General features: G+C 44.5%; 1 protein-coding gene across 1 annotated transcript in view; it reads left to right on the top strand.

Moving 5' to 3' along the window:
- Positions 1–18,951, top strand: part of LOC133028014 (zinc finger MIZ domain-containing protein 1-like) — a 111,265-nt gene that overhangs the window by 14,725 nt on the left and 77,589 nt on the right. The window contains exon 2 of the mRNA XM_061095205.1: positions 15,918–16,016. The gene's annotated coding sequence lies outside the window, so the exon portion shown is untranslated. The remainder of the gene's footprint in view (positions 1–15,917; positions 16,017–18,951) is intronic.

Genomic DNA, 18,951 nt, shown 5'->3' with positions numbered 1-18,951 from the left:
TGTGTTGCGCGCTCAGAGAGTTTACTCACTTGCGAGATAGTCTGTAGTGCTTTCACAACATTTCCTTTGGGACACAACACTTCGGGGGGGGGGGGAGAGTCGAGTCTCAAGGTGCCTGTGTTAGGCTTTAGATGTGACTCAGGGTTGGTAAATATTTAGAGAGCAAACATTTTGATACCAGCAGGGATTATAGTTGAGGGGAAACATGTTTTTTCTAAGAATGTAAATGTCAGCATATTGCAAGGCGTAATGCTAAGATTTCCATTTTTCTGCCAGACTCTCCAGAAGAAAAAAAAAATACCCAGCAGTTTAGTAACTCAAATCCCACAGAGGGAAATCCAGTCCAGCTCATTTTGATGTAGCTCGCCCACTAAACCTCGTTCTCTTTGTTCAGAAAGCGTCGGATTCATCAGCGGGGGACTGTTGCCGCCCACAAACACACCCGGCAGATTTGTTCTGCTGCTTCACCTTGTTGGCTTTGTAGAGGGAAGGTGCCAAAGGTGGATGTTAAACATGTCAAGTGCTATCTGCCTCATTTACTTGGTCACTGAATATTCATGGGCCCGGATACTGGTGTCAGCCTTCAACCAGCCGTGCGGCAGAGAACCAGCGGCAGCGGCCTCAGACGAGGTTGACCCCCCCGACCCGCAGCTCCTCCCCTGTCCGTGTCGTCCCAGAGATCCTCTCTCTCGCCACCTTTTACGTTTGTTTTCAGATGAAATGGTGGTTCTTCCCCCCCCCCCCGGAGCTGACAATTGTTTCCGGTTCCAATTTGCGTGGCATGAGAGGGGTGCTCTGTGCTCCGAGGCGTTCAGGGACGAGTCATTGAGGGCACCCCACGACGAGGAGAAGGGAGGAGGTGGGGTGGGGGGGGGACTCTGGGTATAACCTCCTTTTTCTGCAGTCATGCTCATTTACTCCCCCCCCCCCCCGACACCTCCGGGGATGCGCTCTGACCTCTGCAGGGATCTCGCTCCCTCCTCGGTTTCCTCACCGCAACCAGGGGAGCAAACCGAGTTCCTTGTGTGGCTCGAGAGCTTCTTGGGGGGGGGGGGGCCCCCGTGGCAGCTCGGCCTCAGTCTAGACGGCCGTGACTGTAGTTTGGCAGCGCCGGCGAGTTGCGGTGTGGGGTCGGATTCACTTAGCGTGGCAGCAGCGATTGCAGTGGTTGTCTCATTAAATATATGTTTCCTGTGTTAACATGAAAAGCTGGTGCTCTTTGTTGTTGCTCGCCCCGGATGAAAGACTCCCTCTACAGGCTGTGCCCTGTCAGCGCCTCACTCTGTCAACACGGTGAATGCTGTAGATTCATAATTCGCAGGGTGATGAAATGACATTCGGCCAAAAGAAGGATTCAGATCTGTATGTAATCCAGTATAATTATCAAGTACTCTACTTAAATATAAATTTAAGGCACTTGTGCTTCACTGGAGTTTTATTTTTACCTGCTAGTTTATACTTACACATCACGACAGAGACATTTTCTTGCTTGGTTAACTTAACAAGCGTTTACATACAAAATGAAGGGTTTGTAATACATGTTACTAAAATATCTAACACAACACACAAATAGGAAGTACAGTGAACATACTAAGTAATTGCAATGTAAAAAACTAAAGATTGCTAACTGGCTCCACCTTAACTAAACCCACACAGTATGATGCAGATGCTTGAGTACTTTCATTTCTTAATTATAGTTACGTTATCCTGATTATACACACAAAGGCTGGGTGATATAGGCAAACATTTTATTCAAAATAAAAATGTTCACATCAGTAGTTCATCATTGTTCTGTCACCTAGCCCGAATATTTACACTTTTTAACTTGAGTAAAGTTTTCATTGCAGTACTTTTACTTTGACTATATTTTACATTGTGGTATTAGTACTGTTACTTCAGAAGACATGTTGTGAATAAAACACTGACATATTAGCTTGTTAGCAAGTTAGCTAATGTTCCTATCCATCTGAGGAAGTCGATCATGTACTCCATATTGCTCATGTTTGGTCTCCACCTCCTGAGGGCTGTATCTGTCTCTTTATTTGCTACATCTAAAATAGGAATCATGAATGAAACATGTGTCAAATTTGAATGTAGCAATGTTTTGAACTCACAAAGTATTTATGAAGTATGTCAATTTCGAGTGCTGTGGCTCAGACAAAATTAATAGTTGTATAAACGTATTTGTTTGCTATCAACCTTTGTATATATGAGAGGAGGAGAAGATACAGCTCGAGTGCAGCCTCTAAATCCTGACACACGAGTCTCTGGCTGCAGCAGAGGGAATTTCATCTCCTGTCATCTCGCTGTTGATTAGTATTGATTGGTCGGGCAGAATTGGCCTCTTGAATGCACGTTACATCAAATAATCCCTCATTCTAGTTTCCCAAACCCATTGTGAGTGCCGGGGAACGATTGCATCAGTGGCTTTCAGGGAGCTTAAACATTTCCTGCGGGGGTCAGAAAAAACGAGTTTTCTAGCCCCAGTGTTTTACCTCTTAATGAGACTGGGGGAAAGTTGACCTACTGAGTAATTGTGACAAACATAGCCGAGGGGGAGCTGAGCGTTGCCCCTCCCCCTTTTTCACTGTGGCGGTTTGAAAAAAAGAAAGAAAAAGAACTCACTGGCACTGCACCTGTGGTTCGGATCGACATGAATCTTTTCCCTGACAAAACCAGGAATTCACTGCAGCTTGGACGAGTCTCCCCGCAGTGCACGGGTGTCACGGTCCTCTGTGCCGCCGCCGCCGGTTGGCTGTGATGGCGGCAGCTTGAGTGCAATGATGAAATGGAAAAGTTCCAGCGCAGTGAACACTTGCACGCACAAGGTAATTGGAGATTGCCGCCGAAAGAACTCTGCACGATAGGCTTTCAATTCCACTCGGCGGAGAGACAGACCACAAAGTTTGATTATGTTTGCTGTTAGCCAAGCGCCCGCCGTAGTGGAGCGAAATGGGATCCTGTTCAGACAAGGGGCGCGAGGTGGCAAAGCGAGAAAGGCAGCACTGGAAATATTTGAATCGGATTCAATCTCTGGTTTTCCCAACACGAGGGCACGCACGGGAGTCAGCAGAAACGGGCTCCGGCATCTTATTCCAGATTTATGAGGCCTGAGTGTCGTGTTTGAAATGACGGACGGGCTTGGGATTGCCCGGGATCCCCACATTAGCGTAGCATTGTTGATCACTTGGAGAGCAGGTGTTGGAGGCTCATGTTCGCCTCATTTAATTACGGAAGGACTTGAGACGGGCGGCTCTTCAGCCACTTCATGTCTGATTTGACACCGGAGGATCGGGGGCGCGTTCAATGGAAAGCAGATAAATGATTGATAAGAGAAGCAAAGCCAGTTCAAGTCCTGCTCTGAGGACATAAATAATGAAGGACGCTCTGAGCGCCTCAGTGACATGGGGAAGACACCGGGTTTCATCACATCCTGGATCCAGCTCTCTCATACTATGTTTCTTTATTTTGTCTTTTTATCTCTTTTGTGTTGTTATTCATTTGATTTCATTGTTGGTACAAAAAAATCAATTTCAGGGTTGGTATTGCCTAAAACCAATCATCAGCAATAACATAATTTGTTTAGTTTTGAAACTAAATTGTTGTTTTTGTTGCTCTGGTTGATCTCTGTCTGTTAAATATGAAGTATACAAATACATTTAAAATGGCACTTTTTCCTTTTTCATTTAGATCAAACTAATTAGATAGAATCAGCTCCAGACAACGGTGCAATTACTGTTGGATGGAGCGAGACTAGCTATTTCCCCTGCTTCAGGTCTTGATGCTACGCTAGGCTAACTGTCTGCTTGTTTTAACTTTATATTTAACAGAATGAGAGCAAATACATGTTTTTACCCAAAATGTTGAATCAATAATGGTTTTTATTATTCTCCTGTTTGTCTGATTTGTTACTAAAGCTATTTGATGAGATTCACAGTTTGTAAATACCAGAACGTTGAGTCTCAGACACCACGTGTTTCGGCAGCGACTCGTTTCCCTCCACAAGGTTGTGCTCACGGTGACGCTCAAAGTTTGACTGTTCACTTCAGAGTTATGAGTGCCAGAGGTGCCAAAACACATAAAAGCTGTTGGAAGGGGGAAAAGGAAGACGAGGAGATGTGTTTTGGCAGCGCAGTTGCTCTGTGAAGCTGCCTCTCCTGTCTGTAGTGCGGATCCTGCTGCTCTGTGTGTGTCTGTCAGGCTCCATGTCATCCTGCCATTGTTCAGGCTCGAAATCAGCACAGACTCCCATTGTTCTGCACTCAGATCTGCAGCTGCAGCCCACTCTGCCCAGTATCGCTGCACTTTGTCATGTCTGTTAAAATAGTGTCATCTCTCAGCGATGATGAGAGGTTGCCACAGTTTCAGATGGGCCGACTGTCTCTTTGTGGTTTTTGGAAGTTGCGGCAACATTGAATCCTTCAAACTCGCTGTAATTAGTTAACACTTTCATCTCTTCTCTTTTCGGGCTTGGAAGTGCCACTGTGGCAAAATCCATTTTTCTCGAGCTTTTTCCACAGAATGGATGCGCCGGCGTCTCCCCTCCTGCTGTAAACCCTCACAGGCTCTCGACAGTAAAGGAAGACATGCCTCAAAGTGGATCAAAGTAATTCCGCCCTCCCCCTCCTGTCTAAATGGAGGAGCACGTTGACATGGGCCCAGTCACAAGCTCGGTCGTTTGTGGAGGAGTGCAGTGGCGGAGGATTCCTCTGGCTCGTTTTGGAAAAGCATTCCGGCTGGAAAGATGTCCTGACATTTGTTTTCCAACCAGTGGCTTCACGTTTAGGCACATGGAGGATCTTAGTTTGTCCAGTGTTTTTTTTTCTTCTTCTGTCGCACGGGTGGTGCTGATGTAGCCCGACTCCTCTGATGTGAGCTGCCTGTATGAGCTCCTTTCATGTGGTGTTACTTTGTGAGGTACCTAACTAAACACTTTCACTTTGCCGCTCCATCTCTTTAGCCCGGCACGGCTGTGTGTCCCATTCAAAGGCAGCGCAGCACGGCTCCTCGACAGGCTACAGAATGTAACCTTTACTTCAGAGGGGAAAAAATCATTTTTCTCACCACGACATTCATGCCGATGCCACATACACTTTTTGACCCTGGCAATACTCCCCCTCGCACGCCGCTGCTGGCAAGCTCTTTCAACGTTTGTTGTTTGAATGTAGACCGGACTCACAAGCGTGATGAAGGACTAGTTATTTATGGTGTCCAAGGTTGTGAGGAGTGAAAGTCTGATCTTTTTTCTCCATAGGCAAAGCTGTGTGAGTGGCGGTCGAAACTTGGAAACATTCCTGGTTGAGGCAGCGGTGATGAACAGCTTGTTAGAAAACATCTTGTTCTCTGACAGGGGGTCAGATGTGCGAGCCTGTGTACATAGGAATTAGGAAGAGAAGTCAGCGATAACTCCCGGGGAACATTTCACAAGAAACATCTTATCGCAGGGTTTAAAGTTCTGTAGCGCCGCCCGCTGAAGGCGAGCTGCAAGCTTTCATTAGAGCTACAACACGTAGCAGTTATTTTTTATTTATGCATCCAGCAGACACGGAGCAACTGGATGAATTTGAGTTGAGTGTTGAGCAATAAGCAGAGTTCGATATTCGCAATCTTTAAACCGTTTTTTAGCTCGACTCGTATACGAAGGACGTGCCTTTTTAACTGTTCATTAGAAGAAGATACACTTTATTAATCCCACACACATGCACAAACATGCAAAGACACACTCATGCATTGGGGAAATTAGTCCTCTGCATTTCACCCATCTGGTGCAGGACACACTGCAGAGCAGAGCAGTGGGCTGCCAGGTACGGCGCCCGGGGAGCAGATGTTGGGGGAGTAAGGTGCCTTGCTCAGGGGCACTAGACAGGGTAGAGAGAAGAGTCTTTTTGAACTTTGGACAGGTCCAAGTTCGTTACACCATCCAGGCAAGTTTCCGCCGAAACTCCGAGGAGACAAACCTTGGAGTCAACCAGCATCGAACCAGAGTTGGACCAACTTGGACTACTCTGCCAGTAGTCCAAGTTTTCTGCCACTAGTCCACCGCCTCTCCTATAGTTAGGATAGTTGTTTGCTTTTTCTCTCTGCTGTTAAGTGCAAGCAGCATAAAAGACATGTTTGCATGGAAACCAATATTTCAATATTAACCCAATTAGGATAAAAGTCTGAATAAGACACTACTATGTAAATTGCATTTTCTGATTACCCTCACCCGAATAAGGTCATACTCAAAATTAGCAATAATCAAATTAAGACATGTGGAGTATTCTGACCTCAGTCACATGATGTAGACATGCATACACCTTAATCACATTTTAATCTTAATTGCACACGGAATTTTGCAACATCGACATGTTTGGCAGTTATTACCAGCTTAACGACGAATGACCTGGGTTCAGATGAAAACAAAATGGAAAAATAAGGAAGAAGAAGAGAATGCCCAAGAGTGTATGTATTTAAATTCAGGCACCAGTAATATTGGACTTGTGACCTACTGGACGTACAGTGAAGTCAAAATCAGACAACGATCTGTAACATGTAAATGGAATATCCTATTTAGCAACTCATATAAACATCATGATGTAAATAATGGTCAATAGTCAGACTGGAGTCATAGATGGTTGGTGGTTGGAGTTCACCCACAGTCTGGCCTTCACACGTGCACAACACAGCAGGAGGTTTTCTAGACCAATTTTCACAACAGCACCAAATCCTCTGCATTCTTCAAGCGAGAGGTGGAGCATCCGGGTGCAGCAGGCAGAGGCAGGAAGTGACGTATTAACCCCGCTGCGTAGATCACTTGATCACTAAAAAGCAGCTTATGATATTCTGTATTAGTATGTCATATTTGCACAAAGCATATGTGTGTGTTTTGGGCTTTAACACCCTTATAATTCAAGATTGAATGCGACTGATTGAACTCTTAATTTTTGCTCGATGGAAGCAGTGTGAGGGAACACACGGCTCCGCTGTCTGTAATTGCCTGTCAGGTTCTGATTATTTTACCCCAATAAGCCGCCAGACATTCCTCAGCCGGCGTTGGGCTCTGCTACGACACACGGCGAGACCGCAGATGAGAATCACCTGTCTGTGGTGAGCTCCGGGAAGCAGAGCCCATCTTCTCTCAAGGCGGGTTGTCACCGCAGCTATTAAGACTAATAGCAGCAGCCTGTGATAAGCACTGTTAGCTGAATTCATGACCCGAGCGGCCGCCGCGGCAAGATCATTTCCACTTGTGTGTTTTTTCTGCTGATATGTCTAATTTTGATCCTGTCCGGTGCTGTGACACGCGAGGGGGAAGAGAGAGAGGGGAATGGAAAGGGAGGGACGGAGCCTTGGGTGAAATATCGATCGATACAATTCAGTGTGAAAGCACTGCAGCAGCAGAGGTACATTAAAACTCTCTCATATGGCACAAATAAAGTCCTCTGTGTGATGATGATGAAGCTTGAATCCATCTCTTAACATCACTGATGATGCTCATTAAGATCCGCGGTGTAAAAATCCCCCAAATTACAGGATGGTTTTGACTTTCTTGGCTCAGGTTCTGAGAAATACAGAGAAGCTGAGAATAATTCACACATCCAGCTGTGAAAACCTCCCAGGAACTATTTTCAAGTAAAGAAATAGTCCCTCTCGACCGCTTTTTACCCAAATATTTCAGGGAAAAACACCTGCCATGCCGTGAGCCCAGCAGGTGCAGGCTGGTCCTGGTGTAAACCCTGAAACACTGACGGCAGATCCCTTAGCGTTCACTCGCACCATTAGTGAGGTGTTAACCATCTAGAGCAGATCGTGGAGGACTTTGCACGAGACTCACAGAATGACGTTCAGACAGGTGTGTGCAGCCTATTGACAAACTGATCCTTGCAGCTCACCATGAACAACCTCTAGCATTTTATCTGTGTGTCGGCTGCAGCTTCTGTGTAGTTAAATATACATGTCTGGTTTTTCTGCTGCTCTATTCTGCTGTTAATTCTTTCGTGGAAGTTGCAGCTCTTTGATTTGTGTAGCGTAATTTTGCCACATAAAGTCTATGGACCCCCATTGCGGTGTAATTATCCATTCTATGCAAAGGGCATGACTGGAATCTATTATTTGCTTTATGGTTCTCACCTGGGAACTGTGCATATTTTACTCGACAGCTTCCCTTTTATGCTTTTGTCTGAAAAAGATATTTGATCCTTTACTTGAGGAAACAGGCAGAGAGAGAGAAGGGGGTGTGAGTACAGTTTTGCGGTACTCCTTCCACCGCTGAGTTAAACAAGTCCTGTGGTAACTTGGTTGAACACGATTGCCTATATGTGGTGTTTTTCTAGATATGACACTCCTACACATTTCCTCCTTTTCCATCGCTCTTGTTTCCCCCTCTCCGTCCCCCACGCTGCCACCACATGGCTGGCATTACCCGATTTCCTGGGGATCACTGGAGGATGCCGTCGGAGCATGCTCCTCTCTCTCCCTCTCGTTCGCTCTGCGGTGAGTGGCCCGTTTAATGCATTGTAATGGTTGACCATTATTTACGCAGGGGATAAACAAAGAGAAGCGAGGAATTGATGGAGTAATCCACTCTTGCAGTCATTAGGCATTGAGATGGAGGAGCTGGTGGGAGCAGCCTCCTTCTCGTGCCTCTCGAGTCGAGCAGCTAATGGAAATGGGACTCATTAAGACACCTTATACTCGGGCGCACCCAAGATCATGAGCAATTGCTAATTGATTGTCGTTAGCGCTCTCGCAATGAGACGCTCTGCCTGTTTTCGCATTTGTTATGAACAGCTTTGTTTTCTCCCCCCCCCCCATCTCCTTCACTTCATTATTGATGTGGCTGTTTTTCCTTGCTCCTCTCCCCTTTTGCCTCGAGATTCGCCTGCAACTGAGTCATCGCGACACTATTATACCTGGTTAGCTGCAACAGTCGCAGTCGCAACGAATCCCACATTTCACAGTTCTGCCTTCAAAGCTGTAGTATCGCCTACGAATACACGGAAGCTAAATCAATATTCCAGATCCGCTAATGGCTGCATGTGCAAGGAACACGCATGCCATAGGCGAGTGTAAAAGGGCGGATGTAGGAAATGTGCTTCAGCCAGCCTGGTCATGGTTGAGTAGCAGAGAGAGGCAGGTCCTCCCCGTGATGCTTCGCTTATTGGCTCTGGAAATTCTTCCCTCTTTCCTCTGGAACCAGCAGATTGTGTTCATCTCAGCCTTTAATCATTTTCTCCCTCCCAATAGTAATGTGCTCTCTTTCCCCCTCCCTGGATTCCTCTGTGTATATGTCTAACCCCCCCCCCCCCACATCCCTTTCTTCCCTCTCATTGCTTTTTCTCTTTCCTTATTACAAGAAGGAGGAAGAACTGATAAGGGAGGGAGGTGAAGAGAGGGGTTGAAAATGCAAATACAGGTCCGTGGTTATTTCTCGTGACAAATCAGGCCTCATTACACCCCCCACCCCTACTTTGAAATTGTCCGGAAGATCTGCCCTCTGTTTTTTCTGTGTCGTGCTTGTCTCCATTACACTATGAAGTCTTTCACCTCCAGTAAAGCCTCCTCATGTTGGAGGGGCCGGTGGATCAGCCAGGTGACCGGGGAGGAATCTCTGGCTGCAGGGCATGTGATTTGCTTTGCAGATGAAGCAGGACAGAGCAGGGGGAGGTGAGGCAGGGGGCATCATTTTTATGTCGGTGGTCAGATGGCGCAGCAGCTCTTTGCGGCTCGGCGGCTCTGCCAGCAGCCTACACCTTCTCCCTTTCTCTCCGTTTCCCTCGTGGGAGCCGCTACCACCTTCTCGCTCCGACAGGGAAAGACCGGAAACAAAGGAAGCAAAATACAGACGCCCTCTCGGGCTGCTCTCACTTTTGAAACAAGATACACTATAGAGAGCTGAGGAGGAGAAATAATATTGAAGCTATTCATTCATGTGAGTAAGACATAAGCATCAGCTGCCTCTGTTGAACTAGAAAGAAACCCATAGACATTGTGTGAAATCCAGTTTCATACAATTTTGCCCTAATCCTCATGATTATGGACATCATTCATGTAATGAAAGGAGTTAGCTGAGCTAGCTTCTTTTCCCACTAATATTTATTATTGGATGATATAACAATCCTTAAAGCAAACTCAAGCGGGGACTTATTTTTGTTGAGTCAGTGTAATAATAACTGACACAAACAACTGCCCGAACTAGGAAATAATAGACAAAACTAGGAAATCGTAGGAAATCAAATGCCAAAACAAAACAATCTAAGCCACAGTTGTAATAAACCGTAAAACTGTAACCTTTAAATGACTCTTATTGAAAGAGTATCCTTTTTGGGATGACTTGATTTAATTGTTCCACTTGTTTAGGTTCATCCTCAACACATCCAACTGATGCTGGAGGGCAAACACGTTGGGAAGTAATGCGCAGCAGGAAGTAAATTACCTGCATTTGCATAAATAAGACACACAAACCGGTAGTTGCTGTGATGTTGATCTGGTGGCTCACAGTTGTGCACCACTGCACCATTTTGCACAAAGTGTATTTGCCTGTGTGTGTGTTGTATAGGTAAGTGAGGCTCCACATAATTACAGCAGTGGTGTTTAACCAGGCGCCGGCGTTTGTGTTAATCAGTATAGAGGGTGGAGATTGGGCAGCTAACTGAGCTGGTGTCTCATGCTCTCTTATGTATCACGTTAGAAGCCATTATCCCTAAACCTGTAATCATCACTGCAGTGATACACTTCATGTTTATGGCTGTGGCCCACAACATGATCATCCAGTGTAATCACTGCATACGGATGTCCTCTGAGATCTGTGTGTCGGGAAAAGGCTCAGTCCCTACCCTGTTAACCTGGATCGTCAGTCATTATATACAGGCATCATAACCCTGCTGCAGTACATTAGATTATTATTTATTAAAAGGTAACTAATCTATGGGTGTTTTCACAACTGAAAGTCAGAATTAATGGTAATTTTTTTGTTACATTTTTTACATTTGATCCAGTTAGTTTTGGTTTCATATTGTTATTTCGGGGTATCAGAGTTAAGACTTTTGTGTAACACACGTACATCTACGTAATAGAATCATTTTGTTATTCAGGCACAGTACTTGACACTAGTTTAAATGCCCCAAATAAACATCCTCGTTGTTCAAACATTGTTTTCTGGCTATGACTTCTATTTCTTCTTCTTCTTCGTCTATTGTTTAATCCTGTCTCAACTTCCTGCAATTGGTCAGAGAGTCCTCACTACCCCAAAAAAGTGTTGTTGTGGACCAAGCAGTGAAGGTGCATATCTTTTGTGCTTTGCAGGTCAAAATGCATTTGGGTTAAAATCAGACAAAACATTTAATGTCAATAGTATTCTAATGGAACTGTTTGCATGTTCTGTTATGACTTGCAGTATAATGAAATGTGCAGTCACTGAATTACAGTAATGGTAATTAAAATGTAAATTTATAGTGAAATTAATAATTTGTTGCCCTTCTAATACAATCTACAAAACACGCCATTTGAAAGATTGATGAGTTATCAACCTTTTTAAGTTGTTGTCACTAAAACAACCCAATTAAACACGACAGTTGCAGAAGTCAGAGTATTCCCTTAATTAATTTGTATATAATCACATTATTAGTGAACATGTAAACAGAGGCGCGATGATTACCAGCGTGTTTCCACTCAATCCCCTTTTCATCTTCCGAAAATGAAAACCAGCTTCTCTGCTGAGAATCATTAGGAGCAAACGGGCTCCCCATTCCGACATTAGCTGCTCCAGCCTTCCTCCTTTGACTTCAAGTGTCTTTGTCGGGCGTCTCTTGAAACGCATAGATGCGTATCTCGGTCGATCTTGCATGTCTTGAGCATATCAACAACAGGAAGCAGCCCGGAGGAAGACTTGGGATTTCTGTGCCAAGGTAACATGAAGTGGAAGTGAAGCACTACTGAGGGAGGTGAATGGGAGGGCAGGATTTTTTCAGAGCTGGTTTTTACTAAGAACATGATGGTGTGATTAAAACTTCCTTTTCACACAGTTCTCCGGCTCAAACCAAATGCTATTTAGTTAAAAAAAAAAACAGGGAAAGCTTCAAACGATTATTGAAGTATCATCCTGTCGTTATTAAATTAACTGCATATTCATCAGCTCATAGTAATTCTTGTTTACCTCAGCACATTGTTTCCCTGTTCTCGCATGATTCATGTCTATGTGCATACTATATTTACCAGTTAAAATGCAAATGTGGCCCACTGGGACTAATATCCCCTCCGAGGCGGCCGGGTGAATGGACAACCTGTGGTTCTCGAGAGCTTTTCCCTCCAGCGTTGAGAGCCGAGCCAGGTTTCTCCCCAAGTGCCTTTCTCCTGTCATTGTCCGGGGTCAGCAGGTGGTGTCCAGCTCCCGCCGCCCGTCTCACCCACCAGCAACTTCCATGGCCACTTTGCACAGGATGGCGTTCCCTCATGCACTCAGTTAAACCTGGTGCTGATGGAGGAGGAATGCTCCCTGTGTGCTCCAGCTTCAGTGGCTAAATGCAGCGACAATGGGGGATTTACACTGCTCTCGTATCGACATCACCTGGAGGAAGTGCACGTGCGAACCGAAATTTTCCCGAATTGGTTGAACCCGACACTTGCGATATCTGTGTGAAATCCAATTGAGCCGATGTGTGAATAGAATCGGTAATTACCCGCAGTTAGTGAGTGAGAGTGTTGATGATGTTTCATGTCTGCTGCGTCCTCTCCCCAAGCGCCGTCCTTCACCTGAACCCAAACCAAAAATATTTCCTGTATCGGTGAGAACACACTGGACACTCTCTGGTTGTGTCCTGCTTGTGTGAAAGGGCAACTCCGCACAATGTCCCGACCTGATTCCCTGCACATTGTCCAGAGTTCATATGTGAAAACGGCTCATGAGGATCCAATTAAACCTGGAAGTGCCCCCGTGAAGGAACAATAACAATGATAAATGCACCTCTGTGGCCGGGTTAAAAGAGGAAAGGGAGAAAATGTTTTATTGTGCCGTTCTGTTTTTGACACAACTTACTCCAGGATCCTGCTATTTTTCTGCAGCATCAGGAGATTTCAAACTTCACCTTGTGCTATGTGCAATGTTTTTTAGTCTTTGAGAAGCGTGGTGTTATCTTTTAAACATTCTGATGACTTGGCTTTCTGCAGCATCAAACCCACTCTGCATGTGCTTTGAATTGGCTTAGGATGTAGTGACGCTTTGCCAAAGGCACAAATAACGTGTGTGTGCGTGTGTGTGTGTTGTTTTATCAGTCAATTGGTCAATTTATCATTTAATCAAATGTTGTCACTAATAAGTAGTGGTTGTTTTGTGTGTCCAGGAGTTTTATCACTTTCTCTAACATTGTGAGAGGTGAGGGCGCTTTTAACATTTTCTCTGTTTTCCCAATGAATAATTGATGGATCTTGATCAGGCTCATTTCGGGACCTGATATCTACGAGTGTGTGGAATTTGGTGCAGCTTGATTAAATTTAAGGGGACTGTTGGCGGAGGTATACCATTAGTTTAGTATCAGTGAATTAAATATTAAACAGCTCAGATGATTGTTAAGATAAAACAAGCAATTCAAATGCTTCCTTTATGTTAAACCAATGCAAAACAAATAATGAATGCAATTACTCTTAAAAAACTTTAAAAAAATCCATTCTATGTCTATTTGTGGTTTAGTGTTTCTTAAAGAAGATATAGTCACCTAAGTGTATTTTTCTCCTCTGTGGCAATTCAGAGAAAAACTCCTTTAATTAGATCACAGATTTCTGTAGCTCAGATTTGCACTTTGCCAGCAGTTTATCAATTACTGCTTGTAGTTACATGCTGCCAGTCAGTCTTTGTCTGGGCGCTTGAGCCTCCTCCTCACCACGCTGCAGAGCCGTGTTATTGTACTTAAACAAATCAATTCTGTTGCAGTTGAGCTTTTTTTTTTTCTTCTTCTCCCTCCATCCCCCGTCATTATGAACTGTTTGCAGTGCAGAGCACATTGATTTTTCACAGCCCTGGAAAAGCTGTTGATGAATAGGACAGAGGTATCTGGGGAGAATCTGGCTTTAAAAAGGAGGCACCCAGCGTCAACCCCTCCTCCTCCTCCTTCTCCCTCTCCCTCCCCTCTCTCTCCCAGCCCATTGAGCCCCCAGCTCTCCTCCACTTTCTCTTTTCACAGAGCGGCACTTCCAAGAGGGGAGAAATGCTGCCTGAAAAATCTTGCAGTGATAAAAAAAAAGAAAGGATTAAAAAAGTGCAAGGCACAGGGGACTGCTTTCTCCCGCTGAATGTGAAAATACACCTTATGGTTATACAGTTTTTATATATGGAGCATTAGCCTTGTCCTGTCAACCAAAGCATGAGGAGAAGCTAAAGCACAGAGATGACTGGCGTGGTGTGTGTCACCCAGCAGACGCCTGACCAAAACGATACTAACAGGGTACAGCCGGAGATGTTAAGGTGGCGATGATAAAGGAGGGGAATATTGTATTACTTACTCCTCACATATATTCACAGAGCGAGAGCAAACACCCCCGAAGACATTATTATTCTTTCTGTTCCTCCACCATCCAATTTAGCTGCTTGAAATTTCATAGTTAAACATTTGGGGAGTGAAAAAAAAGAACAGAAAAGAAAGCGTGCTGATGCCCTCCAACTTTTTCTCTGACTCCGTGAAAATGAGTGTCGCGCCCTCTGAACAAGAGAGAGCGAGTTAAGGGAAAAATTGAGTTCAGCAGAGGATATAAGAGAAAGAGACCAATCGCTTGTTTGTTCTCTTTACAGCGACCCAGTGACCTGCTCCCGTAAAGATGAGGCTCCAGAGCTGTTACTTTACCTTTGCCCTTGATTTGAAGAAGGGTCTAGAACTTGTATTGTCTATTTACTAAGACAGCTATATTTGGTCTATTGACCTTATTTTGAATGTGACTTTTACGTGACTAACATTTACATAGTCCAACTTGACTCATGTCAATTTTTCATCCTTTGACTTGAACCCATACTCCAATAGGAAGTTATACTAAGATTAAACCGTATACATGTCTACACATTTGATGTATATCGGAACTAAAAACTTGAATAACAACACTTGTTTGTTCTCAGATTCTACACGTAGATGTCATTAATTCATCACTTCATTCATTCATTTACTGAAGTAGTCGTTAATGAAACTACTCAAAGTACTTTCTTTTGTTTGTTCACCCTCTCTCACATGCCAGCAGAGGCTCATATTATTTATTGAAAGAATAACACAAGGCAGAATCCTGCCGATTGTTATTAAGCTCGTGATTACGCTGATCGATTCATTAGGGAAATTAAACTCTTGCTGACAGACTGTAGATAAGACGAGATTGTTAACAGAAGGATAAATCCATATTTCTTTTATTCCAACTCACGATTCCAGTATTTGTCTACACTCTCTTTTATATTCTGAGTTATCGTATTAAGTTCTTACCCGCTAATGCTTTTTCACACATTGGTTTTCACCTCTTGAACTAATGTGGTCATTGTGAAGGGTCTGAATGTCACTGGGCACACGCACCAGCCCTGCCAGCCGAGCTAAGTGCTCAACGACAGTGAAGGCCTCTCTTAATAGGCTTATCTGTCAATCGCGAGTGAATTGTGAATGTGCCACGACAGTGAACTTACTCTGCGGGGGATGTTTATGATGCCTTGCCGATCATGTGAAGTATCGGCTGCTCTTTTGATTCGTCCTTCATGGGCACGAGAGCGTGAAGGAGTTTATCCGTGCGGGGAAGCAGTGTATCGCGTCGGGCGAGGTGCAGATGGAAGCCACTCGGAGCCCAAAGCAAAATCACTGAGTGGGCTTGATTTTCACCGGGAGGGGGAGATGCAAATGTAATAATTCAATGTTTGGAGATTGATGGATAACCCGGCGGTGATTGATGTATTTTTCTTTTTCTCGTGTCATTTCTCACAGGGGCAGAAGACGTGAGGCGCTGGAGTGTTTCTCCGCCTGGTGTGTGGATGGGTGGGGGGGACTTTCGTGGTGAAGAATCGAGGATTGACGCCAACATAGGTATGTCTTTTTTTTTTTAATTATATGACAGAGTTCAGCAGATGGTTTCAAATGATACCTTACAAATTTGAAATTGACGCCCTCAACTGGCTGTTTCTGCTGCAGTGGGAACTGTGGTTGTTGTGCATTTAGAAGGTCTGTGAAGGTCCCATTATCCCAGTTGGGAAGCCGTTCCCACTTTAGTGTTTCCAGGTGCTTTAAAACCGTAATATGGAAAAAACATGGATACAGTAAACAAAATAAGCTGTATTTATGTGTTTAGAGCTTTTAAACAACACATGGGCCCCTTTTTTTTATAAGTATTTGCTTGGTAAATGGGTGAGACAGGTATATACACATTTTACAACATATTCACATTAATCATAAAATGTGTGGTTAAAAGCTTTGGTGTCAGACATGGGAGAGATGAGCATATAGTGTGTGTAACAAGTTGACTCTGAAGTTACTACTAAGAGCTGATTGTAAAATAGTTTATAAGTGATATTAGCGTTTCCACAACTTGTATAACAACATTTTCTCAGACTAAGGCAGTTGTTCTGACTTGACATGGCGTTCAATAACATTTTTCGAGCCAGGAACCCATTTTTTAGATTATTCCGACACCACATGGACACACAATTTGCTGCTGTAGTCTGGTATTTGCTGTAGAAATAATGGAGTTAGCTAATAGAATAATAGAATTATCGCAATTGACTAGCGCTGATCAGATGTATCATAGGACTAGCCCTGCGAGTAGTTTGTCTATTTTGCTAGAACGCACATAGGATAACAATATCGCTTACCTTTTATATCCTGTTATTTTCAGAGCTGAGTGTCGAATTCGTGCACAAGAAGTAAATAACTTGCAAGCACAGATTAGCTATCTGTGTGCACACATTCATTTTGTGTTTATCAAATCCCTGAGACGTCCCCGGCTATGTGGGGACACTTCCTAATTAACTGAGTTGTCGCTTTGCCTGAAATATTTCTGGAAAAGATGTTGTGTCACAGCTGGAATCAAACAAAGCTTGTTACTGGAAACAGATATCGTCCTCCCCTGCCACCAAACACTGATTTAAACACTGCAGCTTTGTTTGCACGGACACGCTCTGTCCTCCACCGCGCTCCAGTGTCTTTGGTAAACATGTGATGGCAGCAGTTTGTGTGCGGCCGGGGTCGGCTCACCTTGCAGAGCATGTTGATTTCATCAGGAGCTCCTCGGGGGCCTCTGAGTAACAAAGTGCTGAGATGTTGCGTCTGTTTCATGTTTTTTTTTTAAACCATATGCAAGTACTGTACTGTATGTAGTGGGATGGATGTACACAGCAGGTCATGATGATCCGCCTCACCAGCAATGTAGCAGTTTATCCTTATGCAATATGTAGCTTAGCCTACGAGCCACTAAAAGGGAGAATTATGTCGTGGAAAGGGAATGTAATTGGTTCGTCCACTGTATTATACAATACAGCTTTGGCGTCATGGATTAGGAATTGGGACAGCCAGCATCCACACACACACAAACACACACACACACACACACCCTGAATAGATAAGAGTGGTTAATCTTGATTAGAGCAATGTGAATCCTGAGGAATACAGTGCCCCGACAAACATCTGCCCCTCCACACAGCTGAGTGGGATAAACCAAAGTGATTATTGTGGAAATGTCATGCGAGGTAGAGACAGAGAGAGCAAGTGACACGAGGTGGGATCCGACATGAACAGGGACGTGACACGAGAGCCTCACAGCCGGTTCTCTCCCGCTTTCCATGACAGATCTCTTCCCTCTCTCGCTGTCGATGTAAGGTTTGCCTTTTGTGGAGGCAAAAAAATACAGCTGGGTGTGATGAAAAGGCTTCAGTCAAAGGGAATGGCAAGTGTCAAGTAGAGGAACTGTAACCTCTGGGGTTGAGGAGCTTGTAGTAGAGTGTGGATACCCCCCGACCTCTAAACCTGACGAGTAGGGCCACGTTTCGGACAAGATTTTGAAATGATATTGAGGTTTGGTCCTGTTAGCTGGAATACATGTGTTTTCTTATGCTGCACATGCCTGCATTAGGGAAAACATGAGGCTTGGGTTGGGGTCGGACACAGGAACAGAATGCCTGTCGGGTTCAGGGCCACGTGGGCTAATTTTCTCTTGGTCTCCAAGAGAAAATTATGACCCGAGCCGACTCTCCTATGTAGAACAGCGGTGTCGTTTGCTTTGTTGGAACAGCCGTCCGACATCAAAAGACAGACAGGCGAGACAAATGACTCGAAACGACTGAAATCAAAACATTGTGTTAGATATACAACTACTCTGTTAATCAGCTAGCTTTCTATATTTATTTGTGTTGGAGGCTGCCAGGTTGGTCTTTGGTTCTGTCGCACCAGCGTAGGGCCCCGATGAATAATTGCCGTCCTCTGTGAAATGTGAGGGGTGCAGACATTCTGTTAACCTCGCTCAAGGAAAAAGGGGGAGGGAGGAAAGAAAAAAATCCCCTTCCTGTCAGTGGTCTCTCTTTCTCTCTGTTCTTGTGAGATCTGGAACTGATAAGTGTGAGGCCTCTGGTAACTGAACAGGAAGGATAAAGGGCCTGGCTCTGCACACATGTCCACCTCCCCTGTGCAGGCAAACAAAGAGAGCACAGGCTGCCACTTAACTTCAGGTTTCATAACATTCAAGCCTATTACAGGGATTATTATCAATTGTTAACTCTTATCTGCTTGAAGGTGTTTCTGTTGAATAAAATTACAGAGACGTTTTTCTCGCAGCTTGACACCCAGACACAATCACTAGTCCCCCATCCAGCTCAGCCGTGTAAAGTCAAGTGGAAGTACTTTATTAAACAAGTAGATGGCAGAGCAGTGAGAGTTTATCACTCAACCCAAACACCCAGAGGCCTGAATGACAAGCTGTTAGACTGATAAGCAAGATTAGCGTCCGTACATGAGTGTTTCCTGGAGCAGGTGC

The sequence above is a fragment of the Limanda limanda genome, chromosome 21, assembly GCF_963576545.1.
Source record: "Limanda limanda chromosome 21, fLimLim1.1, whole genome shotgun sequence".
NCBI classification, from domain to species: domain Eukaryota; kingdom Metazoa; phylum Chordata; class Actinopteri; order Pleuronectiformes; family Pleuronectidae; genus Limanda; species Limanda limanda.
This window is presented reverse-complemented; position numbering and strand designations above follow the sequence as displayed.